Below are 20,595 nucleotides of genomic sequence, written 5' to 3'. Positions count from 1 at the left end.
TTCAGTGGTGGCCCTTATCTCTGCTGACCTTAATTAAATACCATATGTATACATGACCTGCTGACTGTGGCTGTGGACCCTGTTCATGAGGGGTGACCCCAAGCTTGTCCACATTAGTGAAAATGTTCAGCTTAGACTGTACTGCTGTTCCAAATGGCAGACAGACATGACGTGTTAACCCATTTCCATAACATGTGTAGAACAGCCTGTACCCCCAATAAGGAGATAATTTGATTGGAAGAGCTTCATCTTGAATGTTTTCAACATTTTTTCAGGAGACTTTCCCTTAGTGGGGCTTTGGTAACTGAAGCCCTCGCTGCTCTGACAGATGTTTTTCTTTCCCTCCATGGTTGAAGTAGTCCTGGTAGCCAGACTGATTGGTCTAGCTCTGCAGGAGATGAGTTGTTGGGTTCTTCAGTGGAGGATTTTCATGAGTACATCACAAAGAGGCAATTTGCTCCCAGAAGAGGGGCCCTGAGCACAGGGTTTCTGTGTCAGTGTTTGATCTCTGGGCTCAGTTGCCTAAATCCTTAGGATCAGATTTAATGTGACTGTCTAAAGGAAACAAGAGCTAACACAGATCAGAGATTCCTTTGGCCCTCTCCTTAGCCACCCTCTACTTGGCATCCCATCCAAAAATCAAGACTATTATTTGTTCACCTCCTTCTTTCACTATTTGCCCTGTCATTGTGTGAAAGAGAGAGAAGTGCAGATTTAAGAGGATGCCAAGTGTGTTATTGACAATTTCTCCCTACATCAGAAAATTAATGGAATAAAATGTCTGTCTGCAACACACTAATGACAACTTCTTGGGCAACATATTGAGGATGTAAACACACTAGAATGACTTTTAAAATATAGATGTATTAACTTCTCACTATTTCTTTGTTGTTTTTTTCTTTCCCCTGCAGCAGACCATGTTGAAATTCTGAACAGTAAAATTATGGAGCACCAGGACTTCTTGGTGGGAAGCTGCGCATGGCCTTTCTGTATATATTCCCCTCTTCCCTCTATCATTCTCTACCACCTCTACAGTAAGCCTGTTGCAGCCTACATGTTAACCAAAAACTGATCAATGGGAATGTCAAAAAAAAAAAGAAAAAAAAAAGCACTATAGAAACAATTAACAAACAGCGCTCTGTTATATGAGATATACAAGTAGGAAATTATAATAGACTTTTATAACACATTACTTTAACACACTTAATCATTTTATGACTACCATCATGATAAGTGCATCTGCACAGCGGACTGTTGGTTTACTGTATACTATCGATGGATAAATGTTTGTCTTGTTTTTAAAGTGTTATCTTACTGTTTTGTTTACATCATAGTCTATTGATTTGTTTTAAAGTGTACATCATTATCAAGTATACTCAATACCATTTTTTCATTATTGTTATGTCTTAAGTTTTCATATACTGTAGGTTTTATGGGGTTTTGTTTGTTTTTTACTAAAAATGTTATTGTGGGAAACAGGAATTATGTGCTTGAAAAACACGACACAGAATGTTCTGCCCTTTGCTGGATTTTGCTGTTAATGTCAGCTAAAGTTGCTTATGTTAAATGCTCCTTTTATCATTTAAAACTTGCCTTCAGATAGTCTCCAAATTTTTAGTACAAGTGATGTGAAAAGACAGCTATCATTTTAGTCCGGTTCAGGGTTCTTCTTTCAATACAATGAGCTGATTCTGGAAACTTTTGGGGAAAAAAAACAAACACAAAAGCCCAGGCTCAGTAAGGGGACAGGAACAATTTGCTCAGACAGGGGTAAGCATCAAGGGATTTCTGCAGCTCTGTTGTCCATTGAAGTGCATTCTCAGCTGCAAACGGCGCACAATCTCTCTCGCTGTTCTCATGGTGCAGTTGAAACAAACAACAAAAAAATGGTGGTGGAGTGAGACAGCTTCAGTTGGGCAAAAGCTCATTGCATTGGAGAGGAGCAGGTGCCAGCCCTTGGCTGGGGAGGGCCCGGGGCCGTGGCTCAGCCCAGGCTGGGCAGCACCGAGCCCTGGGGCTTGTCTCCACCAAGCATGCTGAAACATTTTGGCCTGAAATCTTATATGTGTCTCTTGTTGAAATTTTGTCAGCATGCCCCATTTATTTAATCACCATTTTCCATAAGTGGGTGATTATTTCCCCCATCCCTGTGATCTCTGGCCCTTTAAAGCAAACACAGCAGTAACAAAGCAGCAAAAAGCTCAGCATAAGCTTTCTGCTGAAGATAAACATTTGTCTTAATGGAGTTCCTGTCGGTCAGTGGATTTATTTTGGCACCTTCTACTTGATCAAGAGCAATGTTTGTTGCACAACAAGGGCTAGTTCTCAATACCTCCTTTTCATACGCACGAATAAAACCATTTCAGCCCGTGCACCCTGGACAGCCCCGCCTGTCGTTATGCTGCGTTGCTGAACAATCTGGCTGCAGAAATGCATTTGGGTTGAGGATCCCGCCAAATTCATCCCTATCATAGCTCTACAGTATCATTGGCATTATGGAAGAGGTGGATTTGCTGCTGTAAATCCACAAACTCCATACAGAGAGAATCAAGCAAGAGGCCAGCTCACAGTGTCTGGAGGGGTGACCACCCTGAGCTCAGAGTGGTCCTGTAGAGTGCCAAATTCAGACACTAGATTTTCTTCTCTTTTCCCAGTTCCTTGGCCTAGGTTAGATATTCCTTGTTCTCCCTCCTGCAGTATGAGCACAGACAGTTTGCTGGATGTGTGTCTCCATGGGCCACGAGTGATGGTGGCACACCCAGGGCGCAGCCTGTGAGCCCAGGGCAGGCTCTGACCATCTGCCCATGGAGACTCACTCATAGCATGAATCTTTGAGGAGCCCAGCTCATTAAGGCTTTGAGGAATCTTTTTGTTCAATTCAGTAGACTTTGAACCAAACCCTGATAGAAAGGGGAAAAAAACATCCCCCCCAAGACCTCTTTTATGGACCCTGAGTTTTGACGGTCGCTTGTGTCCGTGGATGTTCCCCAGCCATCTGTGCTCACAAGCAGAGGGGTGAAATCAGTGACTCTCATTTGTATTGGTGACCACATACCTGTTCTTTTCACCACTGTGTTTCTGTTTCCCAAAACCATAACATTGTTAGTGGAAAAAGTGGATTTGAGTACTTCCTGTTTGAAATTATTTGTGTATCAAAAATGGGTTTTGCACAACCTGTGCCAGTGCCTCAACAAAGAACAGAGCTGATCTTCTTAAGCCAGAAAGGATGCATTCAAGCTTGTATGGCTTTATGAGTTCAAGGAGGTTGAAATTTTTTCAGTGCTAAATGGATTTTTGTATATCTTGAAACTTTGATGTAACCTCCTATTTTATTTATCGACTTAAACATCTGGCATAGATGTGCATAGAATGTAAACCTAGAATACAGCTGTTTTCATGTCACATTTAAAGCACTGAAAAAAAAAAGGCGTTTAAGGATTATTTTTTATTAAAGAGGTCCAATGAGGGATGTTCAGGGTAGTTATATTAGGTGCCACAACAGTTTTTATATTGCTGGCAAATTTAGAGTTAATTTGTAAATGAGTTTAAGGAAAGAAAAGCTTGAAGCACTAAACTTCACCAAATTCAAAACAATCTCGGCAAAAATGCCATTTTGAGGTAGCACTATTTAAACTAGTTGTGCAATGACTTGCTCTAATTTTCTTTGTTCAAGAAAGAAAAGAAAAAAACCAGTCGCCAGACTATAAATTTCCTAAATAGACTATTACAAAGTCACCGAGCTAGTTAGTGACTCTAAACAAATGTCATAAAAGCATGAATATCATCCTTTATTTGACAAGAGATGTATGTAAGTTTGTTTAAATCAATATAATTTTAGTGACATTTTTATAAGCTTCCCACTTTCCATGAACCTATATTTTTTATTTATCCAAAGTTATTTCTCTTTGTCCATTTCTCTCAGCCTTATGCAAACAATATGCAAGAAATGCTGAAACTTGGATAAAACGGGTCATGCAGAGGGAAAATGAAAGCTGAGATTGATCATTTTCACGAAAAAAGGTTGTTAGTAGTTTCAATAAAAAGTACTACTACTAAACTGTAACATAAGCAGACAATAAAAGAGGGATTTAAAATAAAATGGATTCATAAAACTATTAAGATTATTTTTGTTAAATACAGTGTTTTTAGTAATTTGGAACATGATTTCACAATCAGCCGTGTTTTTTAGTTGGAAATTTTTAGCCGATGATTTTTGACTGTGTATTTTTGCATCGCAACGTTCTAGAAGCCGTTACCTCCCCGGGCAGCCCGCGCCGCTTCCCGACGCGCTCCTCCCGCGGCGCTGGGGCTGGGCTGGGGTCCCGCTGCTGCTGCTCCTGCTGCTCCCGCTGCTCCTCCCGCTGTCCCCTGCAGCGGGGACCCCGCGGGGCTGGCACCGCAGCCGGGGGCACCTCGGTGGCACAGGCGGCCGGAGCAGGACACGGTGACGTCCCCTGGCCCGGCCGGGGCTGGCGCTGGCACGCGGTAGGAGTAGCTCTAGGACACGCCGGGTACACAAGGATTGAGAAACTGGAGTCCTCGTTTTGTTTATCCCTTGTACATTTCACAGACATGAGAATTGAAAAAGGTGAAATTTATGAGGAAAATCTAATTTCCCATTCCTGTTGAATGGATTTAGTTTGATATTGACCTGATTTTACCATGTGCCTGTTGAAGGCCTTAGAGTATATACTGTATGTTAAAGACTGTAATAACTTTAAAAAAAAAAATAGTTGATAGCCTAATCCAAATGTAAATAGAGCTACAACTCATTGTTACTAGGCTACAACGCATTAATTCATGTCATATATTTTCATTTCTCTACCATTAGTTTTTAAGGTTTTCATTATTGCTTTTTTTGATATCTTTAGTAACTAATGAATTTAATTTTGAAGGAGAGTTAGAGAAAGTTTAAAATTTTTAATACATGTATTCAGCCCATTTAGTTATATTCTAAACCAACACTGAAGCATGGTAAGGTATAGAATACAGTCCATAACTAGTTTGTATAGTTTACAGTTTAAGAACAAAATTAACTTTGTATGTAACTCCTACAATGATAGATTCATTGTTAACTAATTATATTAAGTTGTTGTTGCTATGGCAACAAAACTACAACATGGCTACCTTTGTATACATTATTTGTGAAATTTTCACATGTAAATTAAAAGTGATGTGTAACAGTATGAGCTTGTTAAAGGTACAGTTCGATACTGTCAGATAAAGATATGATTGAATATTTTTAAAATCCCAAAGTCCCATGTGAACGCTGAATTTGTGTCTTTAAGGTCACTTTTTCAGTCAAGAAGTTTACAACACATGGATTTAGAGTCAGGTTTTATAGCTTGTAGAAATTGTTGTGTGGCAAGGGTTATTCCACAGTATTTTCACTTGGGGAACACAGCAGCCTGTATTTACAGCGTAGTGACCGGTCTTGCTTTCATTTCACATCCATTCACACGGTGGCAATTCAGAATTAATCAGTTTCAGTACTGTAGCTTTGCCTGCAATTTTCTTTTCTCCAGAAATTGAACACTCACACGATTACGTTACGATCAGGGCTAAATAATTAAGCATATAACTATTTTAATACTAATTTATATTAGCAAAAACTGTACATAAGAAAAAAAATATTGTGGAATGACCCCGTAACAGTGTTGAAGATACAAATATGCTGCAGTTAAACTGATTCAGTTAGTGTACGAATGTGTGAGACACACCTTTTTTGCACTTATGTACATAGTCCACGAAAGAAATCCTTGGAACTTATTTTGAATATAAAAAGTCTGTAATAATACAGGAAAAGTTTGTAAAAGAGATAGGTATTACTAAGGCTTTGAAAAGGAGGAGTTTTTTGCTATAAAACTTATCTGAAAGCATGATGTTGCTTTGCTGTTGTAAAAGCTTTGTAGTTTGCCATAGCTTATTATACAGCAGACTGATAACAGGTCAGCTCCAACCTGCAGCACAGAGAATGGGAAACGGTGTGGAATTAATTAGTAAGGTCACTAGCAAAGATTCAAATTACTTTTTTTAATCAGCCTACATTTTCAAACACACCCCAGGTCATGTTTCTGATAGGTTGTGTTCTCGGTGAATCCTATTAGGACTGGTAGGTCCGTGGCAGCACACACACATTTTTCCTAGCACCTAATCCTATTTCTGTCTTGAAGTGTTTATCTGTGGGAGGTGACTGTCATTGTGGTGAGTGTTTTAAATCCCAGAGTGAATTTGAAATGTCACAACTTCTTGATTTTTATTTTTTTTTTTTAACCTTTTGGGGCAAGGGAACAAAACGGAAGAAGCTGATGAACCATAGATGGGCAGGAATGGGTTGGGATTGTCTGGGGCCAGTTCTTTGTGCTGTGTGACAGCCATGGTGTGATTTGAGAGGCACAAGGTAGTGCTGCTGGGACAGGGAGGTGGAGGCTGGGTGCTCCAGGCTGGGACTAACAAGCCCCTTAGAGTTGCCACCAAGGGAGAGCAAAGCTGTGGGTCCTCAGTGAGCAGCCTCTTGCTCCTGTTTGTGTTGGTACTGCTGGGACTCTGCAGTGCTGGGGGATTTTGGAGCAGCTGAAGTGCCTGTGTTGACCCATTTATTTTTGATTGGAACAAGTTTTGGTTTTTGTTGGATTTTTTTTACGTTTTTTTGTTGTTGTTCTGCAAAACCCAAGCCCCAGTTTTGCTTCAGAAAAGTAACTGGTTTTGCCATGAGTCTGGTCCTGACTCAAGCAGTGAGGGGCAAGTCCCCCAGAGCAGAATGGTGGGAGGTGGCATCCAGTGTGACTGTCACCCTTTGCTGGATGCCCCAGGGCTGGGGGCTGAGCTGCTGCTGCCAAGCACAGGAGCTGTTCCTTGGCCAGCATTCCCAACCCCTGGCAATGCCAGCGTGTGCCCAGCCAGCCCACTCTGCACCACAGGGCTGTGCAAGTGGTGGTTTGCTGAATTGGAACAGCCCCAGGGTCTTTAAAATGAGGAAAAATCAGATGTTGCTTCTCTCCGTGGTGTTATGTAATAACCTAGATTTTAATACAAAATAATCAGCTAGTTCAAGCCACCACACGATTATGGCTTCCCTTTGCCATCATCAGTTTCTATAATCAAGTTCTTTCTCATTTCTAGGATTATGAGAGAAAAAATATTTTGCACTATGTGAAATGAATCATAGCTGGTCAATCTTTGTCGGGGTATGAGCATGATCATGACAACACTGCTAAAATCTTTGCTAGTGATCTTTACTGACATCCTCTATCATCAAAAATAACTCTATATGCCTCTCAAAGGAGATATTTAAACATGCAAAATAACACAACTGTTAAATAAAATGAAGTTATTTTTCCAAACACACAACAGAGAGAATTACCTGACACCGAATTACAAGGTTCCAGTTCTTTATTACTGTACACAGATGCTATTTGATAGTGGTGGAAGCCAAATGATTTTGTTGCCATGGCTTTTGTATCCTAGCAGATGAGGGGATGATAAGACCATTCTTAGATTGGATTATGGGATTTTTTTTTCTTTCCAATTAGCTTTGTTTTATTTTTTTTTTTTAGATCATGAAAATGAACCAACTCCTCACCCTTTATTACATCACCTGACAAAAGATCACTATTTTTTTTTATAAATAGAGAATTGTATTTTAGGCAATCACTAAATCAAAGAGAGAATGTTCTCCTAAATTGTCAATTTTTAATTTAAATATATAAAAACATTTATACTGTACTGTGTAAAGTAGATCTTTGAAGCACATTCTTCTTTTCATAGGCATTTCTGGTAAAATAATGTAAGGGAAACATTAGATATCAATTTAATGGAATAGTTTAGAAGATATATACAAATGATTACACTTAGCCCTGTGGAATTGTAAGAAATTAAAATATCATTGGATCCAGACAGGCGTAGGTTAATGCAGTATTTCAGTTCCATAACAGGATAGTTCATTCCCTCAACTGCTACCAACAGGGTGTACGCTTTGAATTTATGTTTCTTTTTGCCACATTATATTGCTGTAGTGCTTGTACGTGCTTTAGAAATGTGCATAATGCTACTCATTTTAGTATGTTACTTCTATATTGTTATTGTTTATTTTTTGATCTTTTAATAAAGTGTATAAAATTCTTGGTTATGTTTTTTATGGATCCATATCTACACATTAATAGGAGTTTACTTTAAAATCTTTTCAAGTTCCAGTTTATTAGTCCCAAACTTCAAAGATTCTGATGTAAAAATAATAACTAATGAATTTGAATCAATGTTATATCTGAAGTGTAGATCAACAGAATAAATTTCTTTCCAGAAAATACATTCAGTATTTTGAATTCTGTAGCCAGTGCCTCCTTTTTACTGGATGCACTTGGCCTATCATATTAAAGTTACTAACACAAGACAGACATTTGTATTTTAGAAAAATAAAAAGTAAAACTTTCCAGATGCTGCCTTTTGGTTTCTCTCGTGCCTTAGACCTTTGGAGACACATGTGATGTGGTCTGCTTGGCTTGTGTTTTTCCATGCTTCCTTTCTGACCCTGTCTGTGATGCGATTAGAGAGGAGATCAGAGCTGTGCATTTGAAGATAACCATGAAGAATGAATCAACTCCCATTCAAAGGCCTGCAGCTTTTGTAGAACAGTGGTGTGTGTATTAATTTTTCTCTTTCAGCATTCGTGTCAGATGCCATTTTGAATGTCCCAGTGCAATAATACAGCACTGAGCTCCCCTTTGGCAGCAGCCTGGATTCCCCAGCTCTCTTCCAAGTGCCCGGCACGTCCTGGGCTGCCTGGCCAGCACAAACTGGGGCTGCCTCTCACCATGGTCTGGAGCCACCCCAGCTGAGCTGGGTCTGGGCTGCTGCAAGAGAAAATTGCTTCTTCTCTTGTTTGTGCTTTCTGTAACATTATGTAGATTTAGATGTAAGAAAAGTGCTCAGCAGTGAGGCCACCCTGGTCACCACCTTGTTACCAATAGCGCTGCCTCAGAGGGGCTTTCACCCCTCAACTGCCTCACGGTCACCACGTGCTCCATCAAGGCTTAAAGCTGGAGGCACCGGGCCAGGACACGTGGCTGTGCCAACCTACAGTGTCACCTGGGCCAGGACACATGGCTGTGCCAACCTACAGTGTCACCCAGGCCAGGACATGTGGCTGTGCCAGGCCACAGCATGCCAGCCAACAGCGTCACCCGGCTCACGGGCGGCAGAGGACAACGATGGAGCCCAAGGATGTGAGTAACTGCCCTGAGGATGGGAGTAACTGCCCCAAGGATGGGAGTAACTGCCCCGAGGATGTGAGTAACTGCCCTGGTGATGTAACTGCCCCGAGGATGTGAGAGCCCCCAGATGTAAGTGCCCCTGTGACATGCAGGTGTCAGTGGCGGTGCAGCCTCAGCACCCGGGTGGCCGTGACGGGACACGGCTGTGCCGGGTGAGCCTGGATGGTGCAGCCAGAGGGGTCTGGTGCCAGCACAAGGGAGTCCCCTCTCAGCAGGGGAGGGTTCCTTGGCTGTTTTCCCAAAGGAGTTTAAGACTGACTCCTGGCACTTGGGGGAGGGATTAGGATTGGGAGTTTGAGGGTGTGTTTCAGGGGATGTGGGTGCAGTAGAGCTGCTTGGGGCTGGAGTGGTGGCCAGGGGAGGCTGGGCAGACACTGCTCAGTAGGACAAGCTGCTGACTTTGAGAACAGACAGACCGAGCCCAGGACAAATTATGTAACTGCTGCTTTTTCATCAGCCTGTTCCCCTGACTTCTCTTTGCAGGTTAATTGACTCTATTTGTGTGTCAAGGCCACTTAGAGCTTTCTTCTATAAATGACTCCTGCCTCATCTCATGGCACAGTTAAATGTCTGAATTGTTTCTAAGATCAAAAAAAAGTGGAACTGAAACTTTTCTAGGCAGTTGATGTGGAAGCATGGGATCCTTCCTGAATGGTTACTCATAATTTCTATTGCTAGCTTTGGTCTGGCTTTCTTTCCATGCAGGATGGAGACAGGGGCTTTCAAGTGATGCATTTTATGGAGATGTGGGATGGGATGGGATGGGATGGGATGGGATGGGATGGGATGGGCCTTGGCTGCCTGGAGACACCAGCTCTGCTCAGAAGCCTCCCCATGGAGGAGGTTGGGGCTCAGAGTCCCGCACTAGCACTGAAAATTTAGGGTAGTCAATCAACAGGAGACTTTAAATTGTGTTTCAAGGCCAAACAGCATCCTTGGGCCAGGGATGTGGGATTTTACCTGGGGACCATTTGCAGAAGTTACAGAAAGAGCTGCTGCAAACTGTTTTATAGGTGGAGATCGATGAAAGGATCTGACCAAAATTATTCATGATGCTCTATTTACAGCATGTGTCATTTTGAAGTCTTACAGCACCTTGGCCCATCTACTTTTTCATTGGGGCTTGTTTGTGCAGGAAAGTCAAGTTTCATACAAAAACATCTTTTAGCTCTTTGGCTGTTGAAGCTTCAGTGGGGAACATGGGAAAAATTCAATTTTTCAATACTTGCTCCATATTCAGATGTTCCAAAGCCAGTTTTTATTCCAGCTGGTCTTAGTGCTGGATAAATAGATCAATTTGATCTATTTATTATGAGAAATAAGAGAATGGAGAAAAATTTGGCTAATCCCCAATGAGTTGTTGATCTAAAATATGCTCTCCAACACAAGCAGCTCTTAACTCTCACTAGCAGGGCTTGTGTCAGAGTGCAGGGCAGTATGAGGAGCAGCCTGCACCCTCTCTCCTGTGCTCTGAGCTGTTCTGCAGACAATGGACTCAGGTGCCTCCTCCAGCCCAGGTGAGACGTGCCTTGAGCACATCTGAGAGGTGGCAGCACATGCCAGCAAAGGATCCCTGTGAGTGGGCTGGGAGGCCTCTGAGCTCTCTGTGGGCAGGGAGACAGAAAAAGCCACAGCCTGAAGGCCATGGGGACAGGCCCTGAAGGCCATGGGGACAGGCTTGGAGGAGCTGCTACCCAGCCCTTGATGGGTCCCAGCAGGGCGTGGTTCAGTCAGAAGATGTTTGCTTTGCCCTTCCCTCTTCCTTTTGCCTTTTCAGGGTGGTGCTGCCAGTCTTTAGCACCACATGCCCTGGCATCTGCCCTGCTGTTCCCACTGCCCTTCCCCTGGATCGATGTGTAAATCCAGCCCCGAGGGGATGGCACTGTGACACCTCACCAAAAGTGTAAATCCAGCCCCAGGGGATGGCAGTGTGACACCTCACCTGCCTGAGGCAGGAGGCCCTGGCACGGTGCTGCTGCACCGTTTCTCTCTTCACAGCCACAGCTGGGCTCCACAGAGGTATTTCTGCTTTTCTCCATGGTTGGTGTAAATGATTTGCTGGTAAACGTTATCAGAGCCTTCCCAAGGGAGCTGCTGCCTCCCACCCTCCGCTCTGAGCCTGTGTCTGTAATCGATGCTGCTTCTGCTTTAATGCTTCAACCCCAGCCCATCTCCATGGCAGTGCTTCTGCTGCAGTTCTGCATGTCCTGTGCTCCCCATGGCCCCACCTGCCCCACAGCCCTGCCAGCCCCAGTTTTGCCCCCACACCTGCAGCACAGTGCACCTGAACGTCTGCCAGGGCTCCCACTGGTGAACAGCTCCTGGTGATCACAGCAAGGGGCACTGGGGGTGTTTGGGCTGCATGTGGCTGCACCAAAGCAAAGGTGCTTGTGCTTTCTAAAGCTTCTGGAAAACTCTTATTGAAGAAAATTGTGTTTTGCTTTCCCCCACAGAAGCCTGAATCAAAGCCATCAGCCACTTGCCCTGTGGGCTGAGCCTGCCCGAGGGTCACACCCTGCTATTAAGGAGACACAGGATATTCCATCACTGCTCTCAGAGCCACGTGTGGCTGTGCCAAGGCAGAGCAAATAGCAAGGTAAGATTTGTATTCTCTGGGGTGCAAGGTGCTGGTGGCCACCCACACCCCTGATGCTGGGGTGTGCAGGAGCAGCGGGTGCTGGCTCAGCAGCTCCCCTGTCTGGAGCATCCCTTGTGCTTTGGAAGCTGGATGTGCCCAGTGCTGCTGGCCTGGCCCTGCTGTGACCCCCAGTGAGGTTTGGGACAGGCAGGGCCCCAGCAGCGCTGGCAGCAGCAGGATGGGTGACGCACAGGTCACACAGCACGATGCCACTTGTGCTATTGCATAAATCAAGGGGATTTGGGTGAGGGCAACGAGGGCAACTTGGGGCTCTGAGCTGGGGAGGATGAGGCCGTGGAAGATTTTAATTTTCTACAGTGAACAGTCTGAGGGTGGGGGCTGTGGCCACACTTGGACCAGTGGGGATAGACTGAGGGTAGCCCACGCTGAGGAGGGAGGTGGGCTGCAGTTCCCCCACCAGGCTCTCACCCCTCTTCCAGCTTTGCTCAATTATGGGAAATCCTTTAAGCTTTTGCATTAGTGCTGTATTTAGGTCTGCACTGTATTAGGGCTTGGCATAGGGAGCACAGTGAGATTTCTCACTTAATAAAGAATGTTTTAAAGGCATTTGTCACCGTGCCTGCTGCTGGGAGCCAGCTCTCTGGGCAGGCAGGGAGGGTGCTGGGGGAGGTGAGGGAGCTGGGCTGGCTCCAAGGTCTGCTGTGCTTGGCCCTGGCCACGTCCCATCCCTGTCCCTGTGCTCCCACACTGAACAGAGGGTCCTGGTGTGCCCCATTACCCACCCAGCCAGGGGGTACCTCAGGCTGTGCATCCCAGGGCTGCAGCTGGTGACCTCCCCACCCATCTGCACCAGCACAGCTGCTGGCAAAGCCCAGCCACCCTCCCGTGAGGCTGCAGGGCTGCTGTGCTGGCAGGAGGCCCATCCCCTCCTGCTGGCAGTAAATGTGTCATCGTGGTGAGCAGGGATCATGAGTCACCAACGCCCACCCCAGCCAGCCTGGCCAGCCCTGGCACCGGGCTGCAGAGCAGGAGCTGGGACAGATCTGCCTCCTCCTCCTCCCTCCTCCTCTGCCTCTCCCACCTGCGGCCTCACCAGCCTGCATCTTCCACAGGGCACCAAATGATGGGGTGTCCCTCAGGCAGCGCTTACCTGGGGCTGAGGTGACAGCCCCTGCTCCTCTGCACCAGTGTGGGGATGTGTCCCCCCCCAGCCCTGCTTACAGGAGTCTGACACTGCCATAACTCTGCCCCTGGACAGCTTAGCAAGGATGGGGCTGAGGGGCTGCCTGAGGAAATGTGTGTCCCCTGGACTGTAAGTAGCTGAAGCTGGGGCTGGGCCAGCTCAGGGTCTGCTACTGGGAGCCAGGAGGAGCCTCTGGACTCCCCTTTCAGTGTGGATTTTTCTCTTAATTTGGTAATTGTTCAGCCAACAGAGTACTGTCCGGTTTATCTCGGCTGTTTGAGGGGCCTGGAAAGGCCCCGGGGTGGCCTTGGGGCAGCCCGCGTATCGAAGGACGAGAAGAGGCTTCAGTTCTTCTTTCGGTTTTTATGTTTATTAATTGTTTATCTAAAAGATGTTCTTTCAGCCACCAGAGATCTGCTCAGCAGTCAGCCATGGGCACACTCCCTGCCCTCCCGGGCAGCCACGTATCTTTATACCCTTTGTTATGTGTACAATATTTATCATTTTTCCCCAATACCATCTATTCTTATAACTCGGTGTACTCTCAGTAATAACCAATCCAAAGGTGCCACCGTGGCCAAAGAAGATGGAGGAGAAGAGGAAGAAGAAGAAGGACAGGACACACCCCAATTCCTCCATCTTACTCCTCTAAACCCCCCTGTACATAAATCTTAAACCCTGTGTCTCACCCTCTAATTACCTGATCCCTTCACCATTCACCCCGGTGAAGCCCTCATCCTTGTCGTCTCCTGTGTAGGACCAAAGTCCAGCCACCAGACACTTCTGGCAACATTCCAGGACTCCCAAGCCCCCCAAGGTGGTCTCGGAGGCTCAGCATCTCAGGACTGAGATCTTGAGATCCGACAAGTACTAGACAGAGATTTTGAGCCTCTGGTGATGGGCTGTGGCAAATGGCCCACACTCTTGTGGAGGGCAAAGCTCAACCCTTGCTTGAGGGCAAGTGAGGAGCCTCCTCTCCCTGCTCAGCCTCATGAGTGTCACTTCAGCACTTGGATCCTGAGTGTGGATCAATCCTGGCCCTGGAGAAAGCCAGGCTCCTGGATCAGCCCATGGCTGCTCAGGAAGGACAGGAGAGAAGCTGTGCTGTGGCTCAGGTGACATCCCTGGGCAAGCCCAGTGTAGGTGCATGTGGCAGCACCCTTGTTGGGGGCTCAGCTGGGAGCCCTGGCAGCCTCTTCCCCTTTCCCTCAGAGCTGCTGTGTGAGCAGGAAAAGCAAAATTTTGTGGGATTGTTGTGGATCTGCTGCTGATCTCCAGGCCCCAGAGCAAAAGCCTCTCCCAAAACCACCACTGGGGTCCCCAGGGAGGGCCCCAGCCCCAGAGAGAAATCATCAGGCAGGGAAAGCTTTCATTTCCTTTCTGTCTTTGCCTTCTCCAGGGCCAGGCTTGATTACTCCTTTCAGCAACACAAAGTGCTAGAGAGGCTCAGCAGCCAGAGATCAATTTTCTCTGCTCTTGGTGCAATGTGTCTGTGCAGGGGGAAGTGGCTTTTTGCCTTCCCTTCCCATTGTGCTGAGTCTTGGTGGGTGGCACCAGGGGCAGTGGCAGCTGCATTGCCAGAGGGAGGGTGGCAGGGAATGTGTGCCAGCCCTCACCTGGTGCTCTGCTGATGGAGGGGGTCAAAGCCTTTCACTCACAGCCATTGAAGAGCAAAGACATTGCTGGGAAAGAAATCCCAGCTTGTCTCAGGCATCAGTACCACTCTGAGGCAGGGTGGGACTCACCACTGCTGCCTCTGCTCCTGCTGTGACATCCCCTCTCATTCACCACTTGCTAATGGAGGATGACTTTCTTTCTAGGGAACATGCAAAAATTTGTCTCCACAGGAATAATATGCAAAGATCTCATGTTTAAGTGATTGGAACATCGTGGCAGCACAAGGTATGAAGTCTGAACACAGGGATTCAAGATGGTTCTCAATTATGCAGACAAGATAAGGAAAAAAATTTAGAGAATTTCAGAATTTTAAGAGGATGGGAAAGAATTTGGCATGGGATTAAACATTAGGGAAAAGATTTGACCAGCAAAAAACAGATGAGAAAAGCCTGAGGGGTGAGGCAGATGGACCAGAGCAAGGAAAGCTGTCAGCCCACAGGACAAGGACTGTGGATAAGGACTAACCAAGGGATGTGTCCTAGCACTGTCCCCACAGCATCCCAAGTCCACATTCCCACATTGGAGCTGTGGCACAAGGCAGAGGGAAGCGAATCCTCTGCCTGGCACTGGCATGGCTGGACTCGCTCAGGGGCTGCTGACAGTGAGGTGCCCATGGCTGTGGATGAGTGAGGCAGTGAGCCCTCGGTGTGAGTGCTGGCTCAGCCCATGCAGGGCTGTTTGTTGGTCCATCTCTGCAGGGATGGGAGTGCCTGCCTGTTCCTGGAGGCTGGGAGGGAGCACCAGCCTGGCAGAGCCACAGTTTGCTTCCACCAGCCACTGGTTTGATCCTCTCCAGACTGTGCAAATTAAGAAACTCTTTGAAACACCAAAGTGTCACACTGCAATGCCAGGCAGCAGCCCTTTGCTCCTTTAAGCAGAAATACAGCTGGGGTTTGGATCACCAGCTTTTATCCACAAAATGCTCAAGCAAGTTCATAAACTGCAGAACAAAATGCTAAAGACTGCAGGTAATTATGGCAGAGACCTCTGGAGTCCTCTTAGCACAAGGAGCCCCAGCAAAGCTGTCGATTGCTCCCACTGCTTCTGATCCTGGCTGGCAAATATTAATTTTGGTTTTTTTCAAGTCGAGAAATTAACTGCTTTGCAACCCCATCTAATTTGAATACTCTAATTAAGCAGTTTCGGTGCTTTTCTCCTCCCAGGACTTTCCTTGGCCAAGCACTTTAACCCCTTGGTTCCCAGGCTCCTGGAGCAGTCAGCCTCTGAGGTCTGCTGGTTTGGCTCCTTTGGACGACGATGATGATGATGGATGCCACATGTCATCCAGGCTACAGCTCTCCAGGGTGTTATGAAGACTCTTCCTGGTGTCTGGATCATCTCCAAGCAGCCAGGTGTTCTCTCCAGGAGAGCTGACAGGCTCTGGTGTGGAGGACACACAGCTTTGTCCCATCGGCCTCCCTTGACAGGGAAGCTGATCAAGTGTCTCATAATGAGCTCGCCATGCTCCTGCTCTGCAATGCTTTGTTGGCTGCTGGCAAAGGCAGCCTGGGGGGAAGCTCTGCCTGGCTCCCACTGCCCATGGTTCTGCCACTGCACTGCCATGGAAAGCCTTTCCCTCTGCCCTCAGGCTGAGCTCTGGAGGCAGCTCATCCAAGATGTGCAGGGTGGCCATCTGGGGACATGTGCCAGGCACGGGGACTCTCTGCTGGTGTGTTTGTGTGGCTGGGGAAAAGAGCTGGATGGGAAAGTGAGTGTCCTCAGCATGGGAAACAGGGCCATGCCAGGAAGATGGCCTGTGATATTCTGATTTGATATTCCATGACTCAAAATAAAGTGGGATGTGCCACCCTACAGCATTTGGTGGCAGTGGCAGTGCCCACCTGGGAAGAATCTCCCACATGCCATGAGTGCTGCCAGAGCTCAGACATTGTGCATCCCATGCACAATAAGGAAAGTGCCACCAGTATTCCTACAGGAATGTCCCTGTGTCACCCACCCAAGGCACTGAGGAGCCACGAGGAGCTCAGTGTCTCAGTGACACTGCCTGTCCAGGGCTGGGGACAGCACAAGGCAGGGGTGCTCTGGTCTCAGGTCACCGCACAACCTGGCAGTGCCCGCCCGGGGACTCGGCACGCTTTAATGAGCTCAGAGCCTGCACGGAGGAATTAACGACTCAGAATAATACTTGTCACTTCTCTGGGAGGAAATTGTCAAGTGAAAAGCAATTTACTAAAAAAGGAGGGAGGAAAGAAATGGTTTTGCTTATTAAGATCAACATCATATTAAAGTATTTTCTCAATACCCCATTTGGGTTGAATTTTACATTTTCTCTCTCTTGTTCTCACCAATGGGAGTAAAGCAGGAGGTTTCACTCTAATTAATTGTTGTCTGCTTCATTTGGCCAGCAAATTTCATGAGCAAGGTTACACATTTCTGTAGCATTTGAATTTCAAATGCTGCAGGAATATGACAAAAAAAGGAAAACACGTGGAATTCTAAAAGCAAATGGAAACCTTTCTGTAAGACATCAGTTTAAAATTGCTTTATACTTACAAATCTTAAAAATATATCTTGTCTGGGTATTTACCTTCCCCCTCCTTTCTATTCATTTGGAGTTTAAAGCAACATGTTTGGTTTATGTATTCACTGTTGCCTTTTTCAGCCTTAAGGAGCTGTATTTTCAGTTTTACTCTACTGTTGGCTAGAAATTTTAAAACATATATATATATGTACGTATGTATGTCTGTATATGTATTTCTCTGAAGAGGCTGTCCCATGTGTTGGTGATTTAACCAAGGCAAATCTGAGGACAGCCCTGCTCTGCTTTGCAGAAACTTGTGGAAGGTGGTACCAAGGAGAGGGTGCTGTGCTAGCATCGTGTTGGGTGTGTGCAGGACAGGCCACTCTGAGAGCCAGGAGCTGCAGCTCGGTGTGAGCCCAACAGACCCAGAGAGCAAAAGCTGGAGGCGCTTCCAGGCACTGCAGAAAGGATTACAGCAGCTTGGACTGTGAAGGGCAACGAGGAGAGAGCTCAGCTCGACGTCTGGAGAAAATAGGAAGAGGAATGACCCGTGAAAGCACATTGCTGGCTTCACCAGCACGGCCTGCTTACGTGGAGCTGTGGCTCATCACCACCCAGAGACCAAGAGACCCACTCACATCCTGCAGGCGGGAGGTGCAGCATCAGAGGGGACAACCAGGAGAGAGGGCTGGTGGGGAGCTGAGGGGCTGCAGGCACTGAGTGTGGCTGCCTGTGGTGCTGATCAGCTCCTGGCCAAGCTCTTCTAAATGGCTGCTGATCTGGTACCATGTCTGTGAGCCAGAGAAGATGCTTCTCCCAGAAATCCCAATAGTCGCCTTGTTGTATCAATTATATTTCAGTGCAGCCCTCCTTCTGCTTTGGAATTGGTAATTGCTTTGGGTAATGTCCTTTACCTCTTTTAAAGCACCATCATGTCTTTTGTTGCAACTAAAGTAATGGCTAAAAGCTGAGGGATGGCAGAAAATCAGAAATTTCTGAGAAAGGTCCTCAGGATTTGCCTCTGAGTCATCTCTATATTGGCAGGGAAAGCTGGCAAAAAAGAAAAGCATCTCTGCAGGTTCTGAAACAGCCCCAGAATTAGGAGACTGGGCCAGGTGGGCACATTCAACCCCTATGACACATTTCACTGGAACCTGATAGGGCTGAGATCAAAAGCTGTCATTGCATTTATGTGACTGGTGTAACATGACCTCCCTGAATGAGCTGCATGTGAGAGCAGCCCCCGGTGCTCCAGCAGCCATTCGAGCCCTGAGGAGCTGGTCCTACCCTGCAGCTTCCCTGCTGAACACCATAAGGCACAATAAGTGGATTAGCAAAACCTCTGGAAGAGGCAAAGAAGAAAGGACGCGGGGCCTTAAGCTGGTTTTGCATGTATTTACGCAAATGACGTCCCCAGCTAGATGGTAACTGAGGTGAAAGCTGGGCTAGCCCTGCTGCCCTGGCTCAGCAGCTGCTGCAGCCCTCCTGGCAGAGGAGAGCCTGGTTTGCAGCTCGAGCAGACACAGGCAGTCAGAGCAGATCGATGATGGCAGCAGGGACAGCCCACAAGAGGTGGCGGCAGGCACACAGCACCCACACCGTGCCTGCAGTGGGGAGGCTTTGGCTGCTGGGGGGTGCTGCAGTCCCACCCTGGCATCCACAGGACACGTTCCAGACTCCTCACTCCATCCATGGCTTGGAGAGGCTCCTTTGTCACCTCTCAGGGTTCTGCTCCCAGTCCCACCTCCCTGCTGGGCGCAGCACCAGGCAGGATTCATCTCTCACGTTGGTGAGATGGGGCTTGCAATTATTCCTGGCCCTTGCTTGTGCCATCTGTCTGTTCCCTGAACATCCCTGCAGGATCTGTGTCTTAGCAGGTTAATTTAATAAGAGCCTGCTTTATTGTTGCTGGCTGCAGGCACGCATAGAGCAGCTGAGTCCATCAACAGCACAGAGCTGCTCTGGCAGCAATCGAACCCTGCCCGGATGCTCATTTGGGAAGGTTGTTCTGCTGAGAAAGGGCAAACCCTCCTGGGGCAGCAGTGAGGGCTGAGCCCTGCTCCTTTCTCCTTGGCAGGAGCTGTGGAGAAAGTGGCAGCAGAGATTAAATCAGGCCTTTGACCCGGGATGTGCCACACCTCAGGGGAGGGGATGGTGATAGCGAGGGAGTGGCAGAGGTGGTGTTGGCAGGATGTGCCCTGCGTGGCTGGCTCAGGGCTTGGCCTTTTATGGCAGAAGCAGCTCTTCCCATGCAGACTTTCAAAACCTTTTACATCACCAGCTATTTTTGTGGCTCAGGATATGTGGTAGGGCACAAGGTGGTGAAAGAGCCGTGCAAACTGTTTAATGAAGGGAATGACTTGTCTTAAGGATAACAAACAACCTGGTGCACTTTGGGATAGGCCCTTTTTTCAGCTATAGGCATCTATGCCCAGGTATAAAGTCATGTGAGCTGGGAAATAAATCTTGGCAATCCAAATCAATACTGGAGGAGGGGAAAAATCCATTTTCCCAATCCTGTGTCCACCTGCTTGAACTTCCCCTCAGCCCAAGAGCCAGACATTGCTGGTTAAAGTCAATTGCACAAAAATATATTTGGCTTCTCTCCCACTGTGCTCTTTGCCCCTTCCTCTCCCGCAGCCATTCCTCCACCCATCACACATAATGGACCAGCGTTGCCACAAAGACGTGCACATAATGAACCTAAGTGACCGTGTAATCTTATTATTGTCACCCTCATCCTCCCTTGCCCCTTCTCTCCCTCCCCCCATTTGTCACTGTCGCCGATTGTGTCATGGTTAAAATTAGATGGGAAGCTCCTCTGGGAGCAACTGCGGCTTTCCTTTATCCCCAGCACCCTGAGTGCATTAAGGTACTTTGCAACAACTCGTGATTTCTAATGGGGTTAAAGTAGGAGGCAGCCTGTTTTAATGCTCACCTTTTTACATTTTCAAGCTGATTCACCAGCCACATGAAAATCTTCCATCCAGGCACGTCTGCCTCCTGCCAGCAATTCACTTGACAACACAATTCGGGAGGCAACAGTGAAGGAAGGAGAGGGCTTTTTACTTACATGTAATAAAGAAGAGTGAATCAAATTTGGTGTAACTTAAGTAAGATTTGTTCTGGAGGATAAAAGTCCTCATTGACCTTTTCCCATAATGGACATGTTCTCTTTATGGAAAGAAAGTGAATAAAATAAAGCTGTTTGTGAAAACAGCCACAAGCAGAGTCACGTCCTCAGTACCTTTGGATGGTTTTAGCCTTGACCAGGCACCTCTCCATGGCTGCTGGAAGTCCGGGATGGACACACCGCGGCAGCTGTGTCTGCCCTGGACTTGCAATCAAACAGGTGATGCAAAGGGGACAGGGACAAATCCAGCAC

General features: G+C 46.8%; 1 protein-coding gene and 1 long non-coding RNA gene across 19 annotated transcripts in view; both read left to right on the top strand.

Moving 5' to 3' along the window:
* The window catches only part of MBNL3 (muscleblind like splicing regulator 3), a 92,357-nt gene extending 84,236 nt beyond the window's left edge, over positions 1-8,121 (top strand). For all 18 annotated transcript variants that reach the window (XR_010440217.1, XR_010440216.1, XM_064712567.1 and 15 more), the window contains one exon: positions 912-8,121. The gene's annotated coding sequence lies outside the window, so the exon portion shown is untranslated. The remainder of the gene's footprint in view (positions 1-911) is intronic.
* Positions 8,122-13,923: 5,802 nt separating this feature from the next.
* LOC135447595 (uncharacterized) lies at positions 13,924-20,441 on the top strand. Its single transcript, XR_010440215.1, has 2 exons — positions 13,924-14,953; positions 15,892-20,441. It is a non-coding gene; the product is annotated as an uncharacterized LOC135447595 (long non-coding RNA).
* Positions 20,442-20,595: the final 154 nt, after the last annotated feature.

This window comes from Zonotrichia leucophrys, chromosome 4A (assembly GCF_028769735.1).
Source record: "Zonotrichia leucophrys gambelii isolate GWCS_2022_RI chromosome 4A, RI_Zleu_2.0, whole genome shotgun sequence".
Classification (NCBI taxonomy): Eukaryota; Metazoa; Chordata; class Aves; order Passeriformes; family Passerellidae; genus Zonotrichia; species Zonotrichia leucophrys.
The sequence above is the reverse complement of the archived record's forward strand: the minus strand, read 5'-3'. Positions and strand labels throughout refer to the sequence as shown.